At 44.1% G+C, this 19,987-nt stretch overlaps 1 protein-coding gene and 1 pseudogene across 3 annotated transcripts in view; one reads left to right on the top strand and one right to left on the bottom strand.

Annotated features, from left to right (window-relative positions):
- AUTS2 (activator of transcription and developmental regulator AUTS2) overlaps positions 1–19,987 on the bottom strand; it is a 1,119,238-nt gene that overhangs the window by 425,745 nt on the left and 673,506 nt on the right. The window lies entirely within an intron of this gene.
- Positions 14,828–14,917, top strand: LOC115504631 (annotated as a pseudogene).

A 19,987-nucleotide genomic window follows, 5' to 3' on the forward strand; every position in this document is an offset into this window, starting at 1 on the left:
AATGCCATCATGTTGTTAAAATACAGTGGCAAGCATCCAGATTAAGACAGCCACTGGAAGGTGTTTACTGCTTGTCTTTACTAAGCTGGTGTCATGTTGGTTTCTGGAGTACCTGTCATACCATCCCTGGAGAAGGACGGGATGGAGGACAGACCCTGGCCCCAGTGCACTGATTCTTCCTCCCCTACCCATCCCAGTGGGACCATCAACCCACAGCCCCTGGACGCTCTGGATAAGAGATTTCGAGATGGCCCCTCCACATCCAACACTAGCATTTCCAGGGGACTCTGGAGCCTCCGTGCTGCCAGCCTTGGTCCACATTCACCATGTCTTCTTCCTCTTTCCTTCCAAGGCCCAGTCCCTCTGCCCAAACTACCACTTGGCAATCCTGGCAGCTGTCTCCTGTTGAATTTATATGCTAGACTACTTACTCCTTGAGGATAGGGACTGTTTGTCTATAATTTTATTCCCTGGTATTATACAGCACACAGTAGGCATTCAACAAATATTTGCTAAATAAGTAAGCTCTCTGGATCTCAGTTCAAATAAGCTGTCCCTAATCATCTCCATAAATGCCATGATCCGAAATAAAGACAGATGTAACACGTGTTGGGAGGTCTGGCTGTTGTACACATCCCACGATGGATAGCCAACTTTACTCTCAGACAATAGCTCTAACACAGATGTGAAGGTGGTCTGCACAGTTACAGCCAGGTTTTACGAACCATCGATGTGCTTCCTTCTGCACACAAATGGAAGGGTCCAAAGACCGTACCGGGGCTGAATGAAGAATGCTCTTTTCTGACACCAGTGCCTTCCTGAGGACGATGCCATAACGATCTCTGTGGCTTAATTTCTAGTTTGGACTGAGGCTCGCTGAAACAGAACTACCAACAGGACAAAATTTCTAGCTGGCTGCATATAGTTGTGGAGGAAAACAAAAAAGAAACTTCCTGCATTTCAAACTGTGTCAAGTCTCTATTTCACCTAAAGCAATATGGAGGTTGAATAATTAATAAAAGATTAAAATGCTTAGGGACGTGGTAGAAAAAGCATAGCTAAGCAAGTCTTAATGAGCAAGTTTAGGATAATTTGGTCTAAGGATTGAACAAGAGAGAGTTTTCTTTTCCTCATTTGTTCCTTTACCACTCACTTATTCTTTCATCCGGCTTCCACAGTAAAAGAAAAGCTCCTTCAGGGAAATTTTCAAGGACCAGTTACTTGGGCCAGACGGAAGGATGAGATGAAGGCATTACAATGTAATTTATTAAGATTGTATGCCTAGTGTTTTCTAGAGCTTCCTTCCAAAGCCATCATTCAATAGACATTTGCTGCTAAGGTGCTAAGAGTTCTGGGCCCTGGGAAAACCAAGAAGAACGAACAAAGACAGAGCAAATACACCTTCTGAGCTTGGCACAGACCCGATTTTGTTTTCACTAAAATCTCCACAACAAGTGAACACAGGAGGGACTTAGCAAACACGAGTTTTGATGTCCACAGGCTTCCCTGACTTCCACTGCTACTCGCTCCCTGTCTCACCACAATAAATTCTGCCTACTAATGCGCTTGAAACTATTCATTTTTTAAAAACGTCACCGGGTCAGCTGGGTTGAGAAACTCTAAGGAAAGAACGAGGGTCAAGCGCTATTAAAACTTCTGTTCTGCACCCTCACCTGTCTCCTTTCATTAACACAGAAGTGCCGATCTGAAATACGATCATTATCTTTGGTGGCTATCCTTGGCAGCATCCCCCAAGTCACAAATCCCTCGGCTTATCTGAGTAACACAGAACCTAAAGATTAAAGCTGTCTTGTGTTCAGGAGACATCAGGAAGGAGGTCACTCGGGCCTCCATATTCCTTTCAGTAGTAACTGGATGCATCTTAAGTTTTTTTGCACTTTATTATATCCTACCAGGTTCTATTTATTTAAATCCCAGAATCTTTTGCCGACATGGCAAGGCAGAAGCAGAAATGTTTTGTAAAACTTAAATGAACCTGTAAGTGGACACTTGTTCCATAAATCTTTAAAATGCTGGGTTATGCCGTGGAAACCACTTTTACAAGCCCCTTCCATCCTGCTTGAAAAGAGACAGTACATAAAACATCCACTTTCTGTCCGCATTTTCACGCGGAATAAACACCAAGTCCAAATCAAACACCAGGTATCTAGATGCAGCGGTTCTGCTGAGCGGATGAGGGCAGTGAAATGTTTTCATGGGAAGGGGGGCTGCGTCCTACCTCTCTAAGAACACTCCCTGGCAAAGCTGCACTACCTGCTGACATTCCCACCCCTCCCCTGCCCCCTCTACAACAAGCAGTCCTCCTACCCCCATCATCCCTCTCCCCCGGTTCTTAACTGTCTCCACGCTGAGAATGCGAAACAGCACTCACGGTCCAAACGCGCTCTCCGTCAACGACATGGGGGTGGCCTGAAAACGCCTTCCCACTCTGAACCCATCCAACATGAAGTGGTGGCTTTAGGACAAAGGCCCGTGCTGTCGGGTTCTTAGGTCGTCATCAGTGGGTGACTGTATTCAATGCTTCATCCTGAGCCTCAGTCTTCCTGTGGAGCCAGTGGCTCCTGTTCATTCTCCCTGTACACTCTTCATCTCGCCTCTGCTCGAACGCATGTCTTTGCTCCTTACGCTGGTCTCCGCAGTGTCCTCCTAACTGGCCTCCAGCCCTCCCCCCCTTTTCTGTCCTTCTGTCCTGTGTTCTACCTGCGAATTAATCATTTTCTTTTTCTGTCCCCCTCAACCTTGGTAACCTCCCACACATCACACTATATGATTGAGTTCACCTGACGGTTCTCCAGCATTAAAATCTCTCTGTGACATGAATAATAGATTTATAAATCATACAGGAGCCAGGGAGCATCCAGTAACCCTTGAAAGAGTTTAAAAATACTGCAGTGGTAAGAACAGTAATTCAACCACCACATCCTCCCTTCCACCACTGGTGTTTCTAAAGGAAGCAGGAAGTCATGACTGCTACATTTCAGAAGTCTCAGATTCGCCTTTCTTATCAAGGAGTCATGGTTCAACCCTGACAATTCTGAAGCCAAATTAGCCTTTTGGAATCTATACTGATTTGATTCAGTAAAATTTTGTTGAGCACCCCCTATATGTCTACACTGTGCTCAGCAATGGGGATTTACCAATAAATAAGACAGACTCAGCCCTCCCCTAGAACCACCAGACAGTAATGACCTTAAAGGCAAGGGCCACGTCTTGGGTCTTGGGTACCTTTCGGTCAGGCAATGCACCAGCCTGAGAGAACCCCGAGTAAGCCCTCAGTGTTCCAGGCTTGTACCCACTAATAATGCTCAGGAATATTTTCTGGAAATAGTAGGACCAACTTGGCGGGAGCTAGAACCTCCACCTGAGTTCGAATCCTGAATCTCTCATTACCTAAATGTGTGACCTCAGGCAAAGTACTTAAGTTTCCTCTGTTTCAGTTTCTCAAATCTCAATGGGAAAATCAGCAATAATGGATTCTTCTGGGGAGTAAATGAGCTAATGCATGAAGTCTTTAAGGTGGTAGCTAACATGTCACAGTTGTTCAAAATATTAGCTATTATTTCCAATGCAATGTTTCTATAATATTGTTAGAAAATGTTTTTTCACCATTTAAAGAAACATCTCTTTCCCATGGCAAATGATGAATTCATTAAGACACAATCTGCATCACAAGGTTACAACCTTGCCCTGCAGTGACAAGTAACATGAAAAAGGAATCTACAAATGCTCTTGCACACACGTACGTACACACACACACACACACACACACGAAAAAGTATGATTTGCACAAAACCAAAAACAAAACAAAAAAAAACCCACAAAAAAACCCAAAACAAAAACCCAAACCCTTCAGTAAGGTTTTTTGTTTTTTTTTTTAAAGAAGATAAACAAGGATGAAAGCCATGCCCGGCGGCAACCATTTCCAGTATGACCTGGTAAGTTTTCAGCTTCAAATCGGTCAGATCAAGTGCCCCCCAGTAGTGTTACGTGGGGATCTGTCATTCACACATCAAATCCCCTTCCACTGGCCTCTTCTCACATAGAACGTGCTTCCAGATGCAGAAACATCACTGTTTTCTTGCCTGGAGTGCTGAGGGTCAGGGGTGGGGAAGAGCGTGTGAGACACGGGGAGGTGGGGGCTCAGGGCACCAGTAAGTGTGCTTTCTTGCGTCCACAACAGACTTGCGTTACAAACTATCACAATTTTTCCAGGGACCCAAGTTCATCATCAGTCTTGTACTCGATTTCGAGTTTATCAAAGGTGGTCTCCTTAGGATCAAAACACCCATGTCAAGAATGTGGACCTGGTCCTTTGAGCACTGGCTGGAAGAAGCGTACAGAGGGTGGCCTCACACAGGCTAGGTGGGGACCGAAGGAAGCCTGTTGATGCCCTGTGGAGACCCCCTACTCATCTGTCCAATCCATTTTCCTCTTTTAATACGCTTCAAGTGAAAATGGGGATCAAGGCATAGACTATTCTACAATAAATTCGGTAGGATATATCGAGAGCTAACTTTTAATTAATTGACCACTTATCACCAAAGCAATTCTTACGACATTATGCCTTACTATACTACTGATTTTGCTTTATTTTACACTATATTTATTCAGCATTTAGTGAGTTCTAACTTTATGCATAGTATCAGCCATTCTTCCAGCTCTACCCCTTGGCTGTGGAACCTTCAGTCAAAAGTTCACAGGGAATAGAAGAGTGCAACAGGGGACCATCTGCACAGGCAATGACATGATCAGATGTGCACAGCTTTAGGAAGAATGTTTGCAATGAAATAAAGATGAGGGGCACTTTGGAGGCCAGAACAATAATCTAAGCTGGAGGTAAAAGGACCCTTAACTATAACTGTGGCATTAAGAATGGAAAGTCCAGGGGTACACCTGAGTGGCTCAGTCGGTTAAGCGTCTGACTTCAGCTCAGGTCATGATCTTGTGGTTCATGGGTCCAAGCCCCACATCGGGCTCTGTGCTGACAGCTCGGAGCCTGGAGCCTGTTTCAGATTCTGTGTCTCCCTCTTTCTCTGCCCCTCCGCTGGTCTCTCTCTTTCTCTCTCTCTCTCTCTCTCAAAAATAAACATTAAAATTTTTTTTTTTAAAGAATGAAACATCCAGACCCAAGAACCCAGGGGGCTGGAGTATGGGGCATGGCTTGTTGACTGACTGGTTAAGAGAGTAAGAGAGAAAGAAGGTGAAACATATCATGTCTCAACCCTGGGAGGCTGCCAGGCTGAGTCGGGGTAGGAGAAACCTGCTTTGGGAGAAAGGAAGGAAGATTTCTATTTGAGAAAGGCATCCAGCAGGTGGCTGATGATGTGGCTTTGAGGCTCCAGAGGGAGGCCAGGGACAGAAAGGATAAAGATGGAAAGTGAGGGCATGGCAGTCAGAGAAAAGAAAGCAAAGTGAGAAGCAGTTAGCTAGGAATGAAGCAAAGCACTTGTCATGTGTCTGCTAATTTTATCCTCACAACCCTCTGAAGTCAGTATGAGAAAACATACTCAGAAAAATCCAGTAACTTGACTCAAGTTTCCAGAGCTAAATAAGTGGTGGAGCCACGCCAGGATCTGAGGCAGGTCTATCTGACTCTCCTAGCCGTGCCAGGAAGTAACATTCTCTACTGACACAGGGCTCACAGATATCTAAGGAGGAAGAGGGCAGGGCCTGATGAAGGTAGTGAAAAGGATCAAAAGGGCGGGCAGAGTCAGGAAAGCCATGGGTGACAGCTCGAGGATGAGCAGGGCACCACCCAGGCAGAATGCTGCCCCCATCAACAGACTTTGATCAGAAACCCACTGGTGGGTGTTAAGCAACAGTTTTCTTAGCACAACAGGATACGGTTCCTCCTTCGGAGGTTATGAAGAAAGGATGACGGCAAGTACCAAATCCCTGGACTTTGAAAGAGAGAAGAGACCCAAGAGACCCAAGCGTTTTAGTTTTTTTAAGGACTGGAGAAAACTTGCTCAAGTTCATTAGCTGAGAGGGAAGGAAGTGGTGAAGGAGAGAGGAGGGATAAGACAAAGGGAAAGAAACGATGGATGTGACAAGGCCTTGGAGGAGTCAGTGGGGTTGGCTGAAGAACATGGTTTTGACCTTGGGAATGAAAAAAAAATGCATTCTGCTCTGACAGCAGAGGGAACGATGCGAACATGAATAATGATTCTGACAAAAACTGTTAAATGCAGAAGACAGAAGTCAAGGATGATCTTACTGGGCAGCCTTGGTGTTCTTGGTAGGGCTACCCATGGATAATGAGGTGCAGAGAGAGTCTGGACTAGAGGGTTTCAGATGAGAGGGAAAAGTCTGGAGCAACCACTCCAGACACTGAGAAGGAGTGACTACTTGGCCCCGGAGTCCAGCCAGAGTTGGACATTTGCATCCAATACAACTGGTGTAGAAAGCTGATTTTCTCCAGCAACGTAACCTATGCCCGCGTCAGTCTGGGCTGAGAAGAAAGTACGGGCAAGAGCATCCACATGCACACACATGCCATGGATGAAACGAGCCATCTGTGAAACGAGGCTGAGTTTTCTTTCCACCAGCCTTGTGTCCAGGTGGATACTGTCACTCTCCAGAGAAGGGTATGTAGGACAGGGATCAAATGCCAGTGTGCAAAATGGGAGTTGTCTAGTGTTATTTGGAGCTTTTATGAGCATGCAACAGTCTATCAACACGTCAATAAAGACACATCTGCTCCGAGCGCAGGCATGAGAAAACATGGAAAGGGAGGAAGCCGGCAGGAAAGGGGAAAAGTTGGGTTCCCTCCTGTCCTTAGGAGCTGAGGGGCTCCACCCTAATGACAGCACTGTGCGTTTACCATTTTAACAAGAGGAAGGACAAGGAAATGTCCTGCTTAAACAGAAAACAGGGTCTACCAACATGAGCCTGAGGCCTGCCATCATCTTTCTGAACCAGATAATGGACGCCCCCACAAAGGAAGAGGTGCAGCGTCCAAGTGTTCACACACGGCTGATGAATCCCGTGGAAGCTCTGCAAAGGGCCTCAGCCCGCCGCTGGGTGGCTGTGCTCCAGGCTCACAGTCCTGCCCTCCTCACGTCTCCACGGGAGGACGGGCAGGGCCGATGGATCCCGTGCCATGCCCTGGCTCACGAGGCTGGTAGAAATTCTCTGCAATTTAAGGCCTCTGCTGTGACATTACCTATAAGGCTCCTTTTCCATGAATGTTACATCCAACAGGAGGAACTAGCAGGCCCCGCGGCGGATTGATGCTCTAAGTACTAACCGGCTGTCTCAGCAGTGAGAGCATCGACCACAGCCTAACTACTGTGAGTTCATCCATTTGCTTACCATCAGGAATCTTCTAGGTATTTGGAAAGTCACGAGTGCCACTTTCTCCAGGTGAAATAATCACTGAAAAAATTAAGATCAATGACTGAATGGCCAGTGCCACTTGCTATATTCATGGGGTGGTGGGAGGCATGTTTACTGAAACTAGGGGGCTTGGGTTCAGGATCCTAAAGAACATTTCTGCTTTTCTTAGAAGCAGCCTGAAGGTGACTCCAAGTACATAAAGTCCATTAATCAATGTCTTTAACCTAATAATAGTAAAGCTTAATAACCCATCTTTGGTGGTTTCAGAGCACTTGTGAAAACACGATTTCTTCTCATCCTTAGCAACTGGTGACATGTGTGGGGAGGGTAGGACAAGCCCTAGACTCTTCATTTTATTGATGAGGAAACAGTCTATCCCTGCTTACTGTCGCCAAGCTAGCCTTGACTACTCTTAGAACCGGTGGCAGCTAGAAGTGGGAGCGGTATCCTTACATTTTAAAACACCTGACTATAATTTCATGTGAGTGTCTGTAAGGAAACTTCTTATATTACGCCTGAATATGTTGCCCTGCAATCACTCTCAAGCGGTCTTGTTTCTTTTTTTTTTTCCCCTCTGAAACGACAAAGTAGAAATGTAATTCTCTTACACAGGAGAGCTCTTTAGACGTTCTTTTAGCTCCAAATCAATCATACACACAACGGCAGCAATCTGATGCTCTTTGGGAATTTTCTGATACATGAGAGTGTATGTCAAAATCCATTTCATTCTAGTCCTGTACTGCCCATGCTGTTAGCCACATGTGGCTACTGGAACCCAAATCCATCAAAAGATTTAAAAATTCAGGAACTGGTCACACTAGCCACATTCAGCCAGCCACATGTTACTTGTGGCTACCCTGTTAGTGTGGAGCATTTTCATCATTACAGAAGGTTCTGTTGGACAGCACTGTTCCAGGCCCTCAAACTGCCTTTGTCTGAACTCTGACCTACACACTGGTCTCACCGTAGGGCCATCCTTTGCTGTCACCTACTTTCGGTACCGCCTTTCCAAAGACACTATTTTATCTCATTAAAACAAAAAATTGTGAGTACTGGTGGAGGAAAAAAAAAAAAAAAAAGATTCCTCCCCACATTCTGCCAGCTTAGAAATACTTAATTGGCTTATGGGTTGGCTGATAGGGTTTAATATTCTCCTCTCTTCAAATCTAAACTCAGCTGGAGGCCAAATCACTGCCTATATTAAATACACAAAAACTCTATTATTAAAATGGAAGTAATAGTTCTTTTATTTTGAAAATACACAGAAGATGGACTTCATTTCTTTACTTTTACCTTCTGGGGAGCCTGGGTACGGGGAAGGAAGGAGAAACAACCCTCATTACTGGGACTGGGAGACTCTTCAACACTCTCCCACTGACCCTGACTAGGCTTTGCTTCAGCATTTTACCCAGTTACTTTTTACACTTATACAACTTGAAAACGTGGACACCAGTACTGATGACATAGTTGCCAAAATTAGAAAATACTAAGGCACAAAGGGACCGTTGAGACAATCTAATCCAAACGCCCCATTTGATAGGTGAAGAGAGGCTCAGAAGATGTCAGCCATGTTGGCCTAGAATCTGGTCTCCAGCCCCCCGCTCAGGGCCCTCCGACCCCCTGCACTGCTTACCCATCAGCACTGAAACATCAATTTCACTTTCAACAGTTTGTTTATGTCCCACCCTCCCATGCAGCCACACCTTCCTTTAACGACACCCAATCCTCCGAATTCAGGTAAGCTGTCGTGCATACTTCCAAAGTAGTCAGGTATCTCCAAAGTAAAGTTACCATAAGTCACAGACAGAAAGTAAGATTTGATGAAATATACGGGCTTGCTTACTCTGATTCTCTTTTTTCTAAGATTCCTGATAAGCCCTAGAACACATTCAGGGTCCATTTTCAAAGCATTTGTATCACACCGGGGTCAGCCACAGCAGCACCAAAAAAGGGGGAAGCATTAAAAATGTTCTCTGGTTGTTGAATCACCGTATTGTACACCTGAAACTAATGTAACACCCTATGGTAGCTGTACTGGAATTAAAATTTTAAAAGTTAAGTGAAACGTAAACAAATGTTCTCTGGCAATAAGGAGTAGGAGATCCCTGGGAAACAAGAACAGAGAACGGAGACATGGGATTGAGAATAAAGTGAATGATGAGGAAGCCGTGTCAAACAGTGACAACCAATACCTGAGCACTGACCGTGACCCAGACGGTGGTCGTAGGTCTTCCCCGCATTACCTCAGTACATCCTCATGCCTGCGACTCAGGTGATCTTGGCTGTCCCCGTGGTACAGATAAGGACAAGAGGACCAACAGGCTTTGTGTCCCATCCTCAGCCACTAAACCACAACCTAAAGTTTAGAAAAGCTGCTGGACTGAAGCACAACATCTAGAAACAGCACACACAGCTCACAACAGGCCTTTGGAGAGGGAGAACTGTGGGAACAGCTTTTTGAATTTACATATTCTTAACTGGTAAGACTCAGTGAACTTCAGTTTTCAACAAAAATCAAGAGAGCCGAAGTAGGAAGAGCCTGTCATCTTATTTTAAAAGGTGCTTTATCTTATTTGTGTTAACGGTTTGAAACTTTTATTGCAATAAAAAGCACCTTGGCATGACAAGAATTCTAAAGGAAAAACAAAATTATCTTCTGTAGGTTGTATCAGGAGCCAATACAGCCAAAGAAAGCTGTGTTTGGTGTTTAATTTCCCTCTGATGTTCCTGAAACTGGTCTTCTGAACAGGCTGAGGACCAGGGGAGAACTCAGAGGGGAGTAGAGGTCTTGTGGTCCACTCGGACCTCTCTGCAGTCTCCTGCCTGGGCTAGGCCTACTTACTGAGGGGTGTAGAATCCATTCCTTCGGTCCCCCTTCTCCTTTCATACTCCCCCTGCCTTTTGCCCCACACTTGAAGTAAGCTTCCCATCCCTGTTACGCTTCGTCTCTCTGCCCAGGAGCAAAGGCTTTACAGCATCCACATGCAAAGATCTTGCCCTATAAATAAAGATGCAGTTTGTTTTCATCTCCTTTTCCCACATTTCAATAGGCTATTTAACCAGTTAGTAAAGCACCATAGGCAGATAACGTTTCCTTCCACTCACTGCAACAGAAAGAGAGCTACTATTCTGGTCAAGATTTAAGTGACAATTTTGATCCCATCTTGGAGTGTCTGGATCCTTAAGTAAAAATATATGAACTTCATTTGCCTTAGAGCTTTAATTCCTCTGTCACTTAACCTCTCCCCTCTCAGGTCTGTGGGCAAAGAGTAGAGAGAGGCAACAGGCTGCAAAGAGGAGCCAAGTTTCTGAATCACTAAGGAACTGATATGCCATTTATGAAATGGGACTGAGTTGAAAGGACAATGGTTTCTTTTCCTGTTGATGCACCTGCTTTAATAAGTTGTACTGTAATTATAACCCTTCACACTCTCCTCCTTTAAGGACGATGTAAAAACGGTAGCAACATTTTAGACGTAAAACATGGGTTCCAACCAGCTACTGTGCGACAGAATAAAGACTTCCTCCTGTGTTCTTTACAGCACCTGCAGCTCCTCTAAATGATCTGAGCCTTCAGCAGTACATTGAGTATTTGAACAATAATCAGACATCTGGTGCAAAGAGAATGATATTAGAGACACAAGGTACAGCACAGGCAAATAAGGCAGATTTGGGGGCAGCTGGGTGGTTCAGTCAGTTAAGTGTCTGACTCCGGTCATCATCCCAGGGTTTGTCAGACTGAGCCTGGTATCGAGCTCGGTGCCAATTGCGTGGCGCCTGCTTGGGATTCTCTCTCTTTCCCTCTCTCTGTGCCCCTCCCCCACTTCTGCTCGCTCGCATGCTCTCTCAAAATAAAATAGACTTTTTTTTTTTTTTTTTTTTTTTTTTTTTTTTTTACGAAAAAGGCAGGTTTCTATTTGAGTCACTTTTTCTGAGAAAGGGCTTTTCTGAGGCTAGAGGTAGATGAAAGCAGTATAAAACTGTAAGACAAGAAATAAATTCCTTTTACTCCTACAGACAAGAACCTACCCCCCTACTTCTAAACTGAGGGTTCTCAACCACTTTGTACTCGCAGGCCTCCAGACGTTCTAAAGAAGGCCCAATACTTACGATGTAATTACTACTGCGGAACAGCCACGCGTCTTCACGGGGCCTATAAAAAGCAGTGGTAATTAACTCACGGCTCACCAGGTGTGTCTTTCTAAACATAAGCCTTTGTGAACGGGAGTCGCTCAGTGCGCTCCTTCTCCAGACCCAAGAGGCACTGTCCCTAACCAGTAAACAAAGACTTGGCATTACGCTGTGTCTCTCACGTCTGATGTCAGCCAACTGAGAGATCACTGTGTGCGCCATCTACTGAGATCATTGTTGTAAACATATAGACAGATACGTCAGGGCCTGAGAAGGGAGAAAGATACACTGGTGCCTCTGCAAACCAGTTGAGAACCACTACTGTAAAGAACAGGTAATATTTATGGAGCAATTAATATGTGTTAGGCAGTATGCTAAACAGTTTGCATGTTTTGACTAATTTAAGGCTGCAGTAGTGACAATATTTAAAATCACAGCTCAATACTTAAAAGCAACCCATGGGCTAGTTCTAAGGAGAACTTTAGTCATGTTTTTAAATAACTGCTTTATTATCTAAAAATAAGCCTTTGCCACCCAATCTCCATCTGAGAAATGGACAAGACAGGAGTAACAGTGATCATTTGGCTCTTAAAATACTCTAAACTCGGGGCGCCTGGGTGGCGCAGTCGGTTAAGCGTCCGACTTCAGCCAGGTCACGATCTCGCGGTCCGGGAGTTCGAGCCCCACGTCGGGCTCTGGGCTGATGGCTCAGAGCCTGGAGCCTGTTTCAGATTCTGTGTCTCCCTCTCTCTCTGCCCCTCCCCCATTCATGCTCTGTCTCTCTCTGTCCCAAAAAAATAAATAAACGTTGAAAAAAAAAATTAAAAAAAAAATACTCTAAACTCTATCACTGGTGTCCTTGAGGCTGGGTATTTCCTTTCTAGATTCCTAGTACATCCCCAGAAATGCCGAGGGCAGAGAATTAATATGAACAAAATGGGAGTATGTCCTGGGGAACACTTTTTAAAACTCTTGGGGCTCAGGGCGCCTGGGTGGCTCAGTCGGTTAAGCTCGTCAGGATCTCACGGTTCTTGGGTTTGAGCCCCGTGTCAGGCTCAAGGATGCAGCTTGGAGCCTGGAGCCTGCTTCGGATTCTGTGTCTCCCTCTCTCTCTCGGTCTCTTTCTCCCTGTCCCATTTACGCTCTTTCTCTCTCTCTCAAAAATAAATGAACATTAAAATAATAAACCTCTTGGGGCTCACGTGAAATTCCCTCATCTCTTCACTCTTCCTTCAGAATGGAGAATGCCTGGTTGTTGCCCCATATCTGATAACCAGGAGTTTAGTCTAGCACAAGCCTTACTTCAAAGTCTAAGTCAACTAAAGCTTGGCAAGATCATCATGAGAGATACTTGAGCTAAGTTTCAATCACTGTTGATAAATATTTATTGAGCTATATACAAATAAATGTTTAGGCCCTTTTAAAAGGAAATTATTGGGGGGGGCACCTGGGTGCCAGTTAGTCAGTTACGCATCTGACTCTTGATTTCAGCTTAGGTCTTGATCTCATGGTCAGGAGTTCAAGCCCCATGTCGGGCTCTGTATTGGGTGTGAAGCCTACTCACTCATAAATACGTAAATGAGTGAATAAATAAATAAATAAATACATAAACAAACAAACAAATAAAATGTTTTAAATAGGAATCATACACTAGGAACAAAGATCAAACTACATACTGGCACACTGTGAAAATACAAACATCTCACCTACTGGGTCAATTATTGACTCCCTCCTTGATGGGTATATGATTTTCAGCCTGAGGGTTATGGGCAACAAAACACAAAGTATTTATACTGTTCAAGTACTGGCTTTATATTTATTTTTTAAAAATTTTTAGGGGCGCCTGGGTGGCGCAGTCGGTTAAGCGTCCGACTTCAGCCAGGTCACGATCTCGCGGTCCGTGAGTTCGAGCCCCGCGTCGGGCTCTGGGCTGATGGCTCAGAGCCTGGAGCCTGTTTCCGATTCTGTGTCTCCCTCTCTCTCTGCCCCTCCCCCGTTCATGCTCTGTCTCTCTCTGTCTCAAAAAAAAACAAATAAACGTTGAAAAAAAAATTAAAAAAAAAATTTTTAATGTTTATTTTTGAGAGAGAGAGAGAGAGAGAGAGAGAGAGCATGAGCAGGGGAGGGGCAGAGAGAGAGAGGAAGACACAGAATCTGAAGCAGGATCCAGGCTCTGAGCTGTCAGCACAGAGCCCGACGCGGGGCTCGAACTCACAAACTGTCAGATCGTGACCTGAGCCGAAGTCAGACGCCTAACTGACTGAGCCATCCAGGCACCCCTGCAGCGACTTTATATTTAATACCTCATTTAAAACTCCCCAAAATTCTATGCCAAAGTAAAAGAATTATTTTTAGCAGCACACAGACAGAGAAGACTAAACTATTTATTCAACAGGTTACTTTGCTTACTTATCCAGGGGACTTTCTGTCATTAACTCAATGACTCTTTGAGGTTATGTTCAAAGGTAAATATTTTTTTTTAAAAGAAACTCCTTCCCTACAAATACATCTAGGCAAAGGTCATATCCTATATTTTATGGCACTTCAATCATGTTACTCTTTAAGCACTTGTGCAGATGCAAAACTGCTTTTAGAAACCCATTTTTTTAACTTAAAAACTGAAGTATAGTCAACATATACTGTATTATTCTCAGGTATACAGATAGACATTTGACAGTTATATGCATTATGAAATAAATGCTCACCGTAATAATAGAGTAATAAGTAGAGTTACCATCTGTCACCATACAAAATTATTACAATATTATGGACTATATTCCTAATGCCATACCTTACACCCCCAGGTCTTATTTATTTTATAACTTGGAATTTATACCTCCTAATTCCCTTTACTTATTTTACTCATCCTCTGCCCATCCCCTCTAGCAGCCCCAGTTTGTTCTCTGTATTTATTATGAGTCAGCTTCTGTCTTGTTTATATATTTGTTTTTTAAACATTCCACATACAAATGAAATCATATATACCTTTCTCTGTCTTATTTCACTTAGCATTACTCCCTGTAGGTCCATCCATGTTGTTGCAAATGGCAAGATTTCATTCTTTTTGATGGCTGAGTGATATTCCATTGTATATATACACCACATCTTCTAACACATCCATCAGTGGATGGACCCTTGGGCTGCTTCCATATCTTGGCTGTTACAAATACTGCTATGAGGAACATGGGGTGCATATATCTTTTTGAATTTGTGTATTTATTTTCTTCTGATAAATGCCCATAAGTGAATTGTTGGATGGTAAGAGAGTTCTATTTTTAAGTTTTTTGAGGAACCCAATCTTGATCACTGCAGGGCAGTGCCTGTAGAGGGAGTGCAGGTAAGTTATCTAGAGGAAAACTGGAACGATACAGAGATTAGGATGGCCCTTGCTCAAGGATGACAAATTTGTGAAGCGGTCCATATTATTTTTGTTTGTTTTTAGTCCGTGATTTATAATTACTTTGTGTGTGTATGTGTGTATTCTATTCAAAACCTGCATTAAAAGAAAAATCCTGTTTCACAGGCTTTATCAAAGTAAACCTTAAAAAAGAGAGAGAGAGAGAGAGAGAGAGATCTAGAGGTGTTCTGCTGGGTCATTCTGAACTCCGCGATCTTGGTCAAGTCACTTAGCTTCTCTGTGCCTCAGTTTCCCCATCAGTGAAACATGGATGATACCTTGCAAGGCTGTGGTGAGGTTTAGAGATACTGTATGTAAAACTCAGCGCTACGTCTGGAGCCTAAGGAAGCCTCTGGCAGATACAGAAGCTGTTAATTTTTAACGACTGCCTTGCACACGGGTTGTTCCGGGCCCCTTAGGAGGGCAACATGCTATTTGAGATCTTTCATTTTTATAACAAAGTGTCAGGTTTCCTAACCCCGCTCCTAAAGTCAGATGCTACCGGAGAGCTTTCTGATCACCTATGGGCATAGCTGCACTTCAGGTGCTCAGCACTGGTGCTCAGCAAGGTTTTCAAACTGATTCATGTACCAGAACACCTGGAAATCATGAGCTCGTCTGGGCTAATAATGGTTATGGAACACCATTAAATCCTGATATGTTTAATTTTGTGATGTGAAACAGGACAATTTGACTCATAAAATACATGACTATGTTACATATTTAAAAACAAATGAAAGATGGCGTCCTCCTCAGAACGAGGTGTTGAGCTAAATCTTATCCATGGTTAATAGTTTGTCTATTCATATTTGTTACCTGATCACACGATAAGGCAAAGCTCACCAAATATATGCACTAGAAAAACCTATATCTAAGGTAATTTTACTCACTCTCTTGGTTCTATTCCCCATTTCTTTTTCTTTTTTCTTTTTTTTTTTTTTTTTTGGTGGAAAAAAGAGCATCATTTGATTACAGACAGTGAAATGGCTCAGTGTAGCTAGCAGGAAAGCTGTTTTGGTGGAGGTAAGTTGGAGAACCACCGGTCTCGGGACCATGCAGATATTTCCAAGTTCTGTCTCCTAGCCAATCAAACCTCCACAGACTTAAAGAGTTGGTGCCCAGCTCCTCTCAGAAATGCCAGCAAAGAGCCACAATTTAATCTTGTGCCTTGAGTTTATACTCAACAAAATGGTGAACACAAATCATTTCTCCCTCCTTCCCTCCCTCCCTCTCTCTCTCTTGTACAAACCCTAATCAAAGCTCTGAACATGACACCGTCCTCTGTCTGTTGTTTCAAGTCCTTATTTATAGTTTCTTTTCAACATTTAGTGACAAGGAAAGCACTTCCTATTCTGATGAACTTTGATGGTTCATCTCAATAAATAATAAAATAAAAACTGCAAAGGGAAAAAATGACTAATTTCCAGTTTTTGTACAGGCTGCAGGAAACTTGGCCTGAGTTTTATGCCCATTTGTTTTTTTTTTTTGGGGGGGGGTGTCCTAGGTTGTCTGGTATAATTGTCTTCTCTCTCCCAAATTCTTTATTACTTGGCTAGTCCTCTTTTGTTTTACTGGATTTAAACCTTATATGTAAATGTTTTATTAGAAATGACCTAAAATCTGAGAATTTAGACTCAATCAATTTATACATATTTTCTAAGGCCTTTATGTCCATAGAATTGAAGAGCAGCTTGAAAAGATGGACAATTAAAAACTCGCTCAAGGCCAAAATGAACAAATCAGGAGACTATAGATGCTGGAAAGGATGTGGAGAAACGGGAACCCTCTTGCACTGTTGGTGGGAATGCAAACTGGTGCAGCCACTCTGGAAAACAGTGTGGAGGTTCCTCAAAAATTAAAAATAGACCTACCCTATGACCCAGCAGTAGCACTGCTAGGAATTTACCCAAGGGATACAGGAGTACTGATGCATAGGGGCACTTGTACCCCAATGTTTCTAGCAGCACTCTCAACAATAGCCAAATTGTGGAAAGAGCCTAAATGCCCATCAACTGATGAATGGATAAAGAAATTGTGGTTTATATACACAATGGAGTACTACGTGGCAATGAGAAAGAATGAAGTATGGCCCTTTGTAGCAACGTGGACGGAACTGGAGAGTGCGATGCTAAGTGAAATAAGCCATACAGAGAAAGACAGATATCATATGTTTTCACTTTTATGTGGATCCTGAGAAACTTAACAGAAACCCATGGGGGAGGGGAAGGAAAAAAAAAAAAAAGAGGTTAGAGTGGGAGAGAGCCAAAGCATAAGAGACCCTTAAAAACTGAGAACAAACTGAGGGTTGATGGGGGGTGGGAGGGAGGGAAGGGTGGGTGATGGGTATTGAGGAGGGCACCTTTTGGGATGAGCACTGGGTGTTGTATGGAAACCAATTTGACAATAAATTTCATATATTTAAAAAAAAACTCTATGTTAACGTATGCTAATTTTTTGTAATGTTTATTTATTTTTGAGAGAGACAGAGCATGAGCGGGTAAGGGACAGAAAGAGAGGGAGACACAGAATCTGAAGCAGGCTCCAGGCTCTGAGCTGTCAGCACAGAGCCTGATGCGGGCTTGAACTCACAAACTGTGAGATCATGACCTGAGCCGAAGTCAGACGCTTAACCGACTGAGCCACCCAGGCACCCCTTAATGTATGTTGTTTAAAGTCCATGTTTCCCACCGACGGTCATCTCCAAGGAGGCCAGTGTAGGTCTGCCTTATTTGATTTTTAAACTGCACTGTCAAGCTAAATCCCTGTATTATTCAAGGTTTTAGCAAGCGTTTTAATTAATGTCTATGTGTTACTTGTCATGAATTTAAGTAATCAAAGTATATCATTTTACCCAAGGAAATTCCAAGTAGAATTTGTTACTGAACTTGAGCCTTTCTACTAAAAGGGAAATTGGAGAGAATCCAAATTCAATATTTTTATGAACTCATACCTACATTATTATAAATCATACATAAGGAAGGAGTTTTACATGGTGAAATGTCTTTTTCAAAAGAGGGAAACCACAGAGGTGTGACTTTTCGGTGGGCATCTTCATTTATCACTGGTGGCAACACGACTGGGACACTCTGAAGTGAAATGTAATAATCCATAGCACATTCTGAAAAGGGCTTCATGTCTATGGCCATACCACCCTGAACATGCCTGATCTTGTCTGAAAAGGGCGTCGTTTCCTTTCACCGAATAATTTCCCAAGGATACACGTATCCCAAAGAAATAATCATTGAGATACATTATTTGTAACAATGATGGTTTGAAAAAAAATCCAAATATCCTAAATACAGTTAGACCACTAATGGCATTATCTGTATAACAGGACACTGTGTAGTCCTTAAAAACCAGCCTCTGGAAAACCATTTAACAACCTTGAAGAAACTTTGTGTGAGACACAGGAAGAAGGAAGATTGGAACGCTTACACCAAAAAATAGGATTGGTGACCACTCCATTCTGTTACAAACACAACTTTGATTTTTTCCTTTGAAATTTGCCACATTTTCTGAAGTCTCTAGAATGCAGCTCTGCTGCTGCTATAATCAGCAAACCAAAAAATTCCATTAAGAGAGTGCCTTTGGGTATTACCTTTTTAAGAGGGAGTCAGCCTTGCTCTCGCGACAGAGAGCATTTCTCCTGCATGCTTCTCTGCAAGATGTCTGCGGGGGGGGGGGGGGTGTTCACAAGGCACTCAGCGTAGAACTGAGCATCATCTTCAGACGCTCCCCACTTCAGACGCCGTGCCCCACCCCAAATCGAAGCTCCTGGGTAAGCCCTCCAGACTGCCAAGGCTGCCAGCACCACGCGGCACTCCTGACCCAGGCTAACTATGCTCTGCTGGGCACACTCTGAAGCGCACTCAGGGACAGATCTACTGAGTAAAATGCCGAGCAGTGGTTCAAAGCCGCCTAAATCTGGAAGGCAGCTATGCTCACCACTATACCACCAACGCAAAGCCGCCTAAATCTGAAGCAGCCATCGAGCAGACACTATCACCCGCGGCCCCCCAGCCTCAGTTTCCTCAGTTGTAAATGGGGTCTTTACGGGCCTGTCGAGCTTCTACTCTGCCAGGAAGTTGCAGCGTTTTACAGGAACAGTGGAAGGAGTGAGACACGCAGGGGTGACGCCGAGTGAGAAGAGGGCCCCTGCTTCTACTCCCAGTTCGATTTGCAGGGATTCCCTTGCTCTGGGCGGGAGAGCGGCAGCAGACGTGCACAGTGGTGACGGGCACAAACTACAGGGAGGAAGCAAAACGCCGCGCCCTGAGACCTGAGGAGGGGGCGTGCTGGCTGAGAGTGAAAGACAGAAAACAGGGCCCGGTCAAAGAATGTGAATGTGGCTGGGGCAGAAAGAGCTGTCGGTGCTCCCCCTCCCGTGTTACACCACAGTCACCACAGAACAACGAAATGGCAGCCTAGGTATGTCTAAAAGAAGAGATAAGGAGGGGGGAAAAATAGATGTTTTTATAGTTCTTGCTCTGGGACGGGCGAGGAAAAGAGGAGAAGCGTGCAGGACACCTATAAAGCCCTTCTGGCAATAAGGGAACATGTGCAATGCAGATTGAGAGACACGTTTCTTAGAGAGGAAATGGGGCCATGAGGTGACCTTCATAAATCTGTGAATTATATAGCGTTCTCTGGGGTGTCTTCTATCTAAAACTACTGTAGCCTACAAGGGGATTCAAATGGATAGTCTCTGGCTTTCCTGAGTTACTGTGCAGCCAACCAAACAAGAGCAGAGTGTGGGTGAGGGAAAACCACTAGAGCCTGATCGGTGCTTACGTGATGCTCTGGGAAATGCAGTGGGACAGTACGTGTGCGTGGGCGTGTTTGTGCACGTGTGCGTGTGCAAGTGCATCCTCTTCCAGTTGCTAGATCAACCTCAGCTCCCTTCTCCTACCCAATGGTGCTCAACTGGCAATCACCATCTGCCTTCCAGGAACTGCTTCTGTCCTTCAACAGGCAATTAACTCAAGCCTATTATAGATCCCTGGGGCCCTTGGTAAGGGGAAGAGGGGAGAGGGCTGCAAAAGGCATCAACTGGAAGGCCAGAAATCTCATGAGGACAGGAAAGACACTGGGCCTGGTAAA

The sequence above is a fragment of the Lynx canadensis genome, chromosome E3 (genome assembly GCF_007474595.2).
Source record: "Lynx canadensis isolate LIC74 chromosome E3, mLynCan4.pri.v2, whole genome shotgun sequence".
In the NCBI taxonomy this organism is placed as follows: Eukaryota; Metazoa; Chordata; class Mammalia; order Carnivora; family Felidae; genus Lynx; species Lynx canadensis.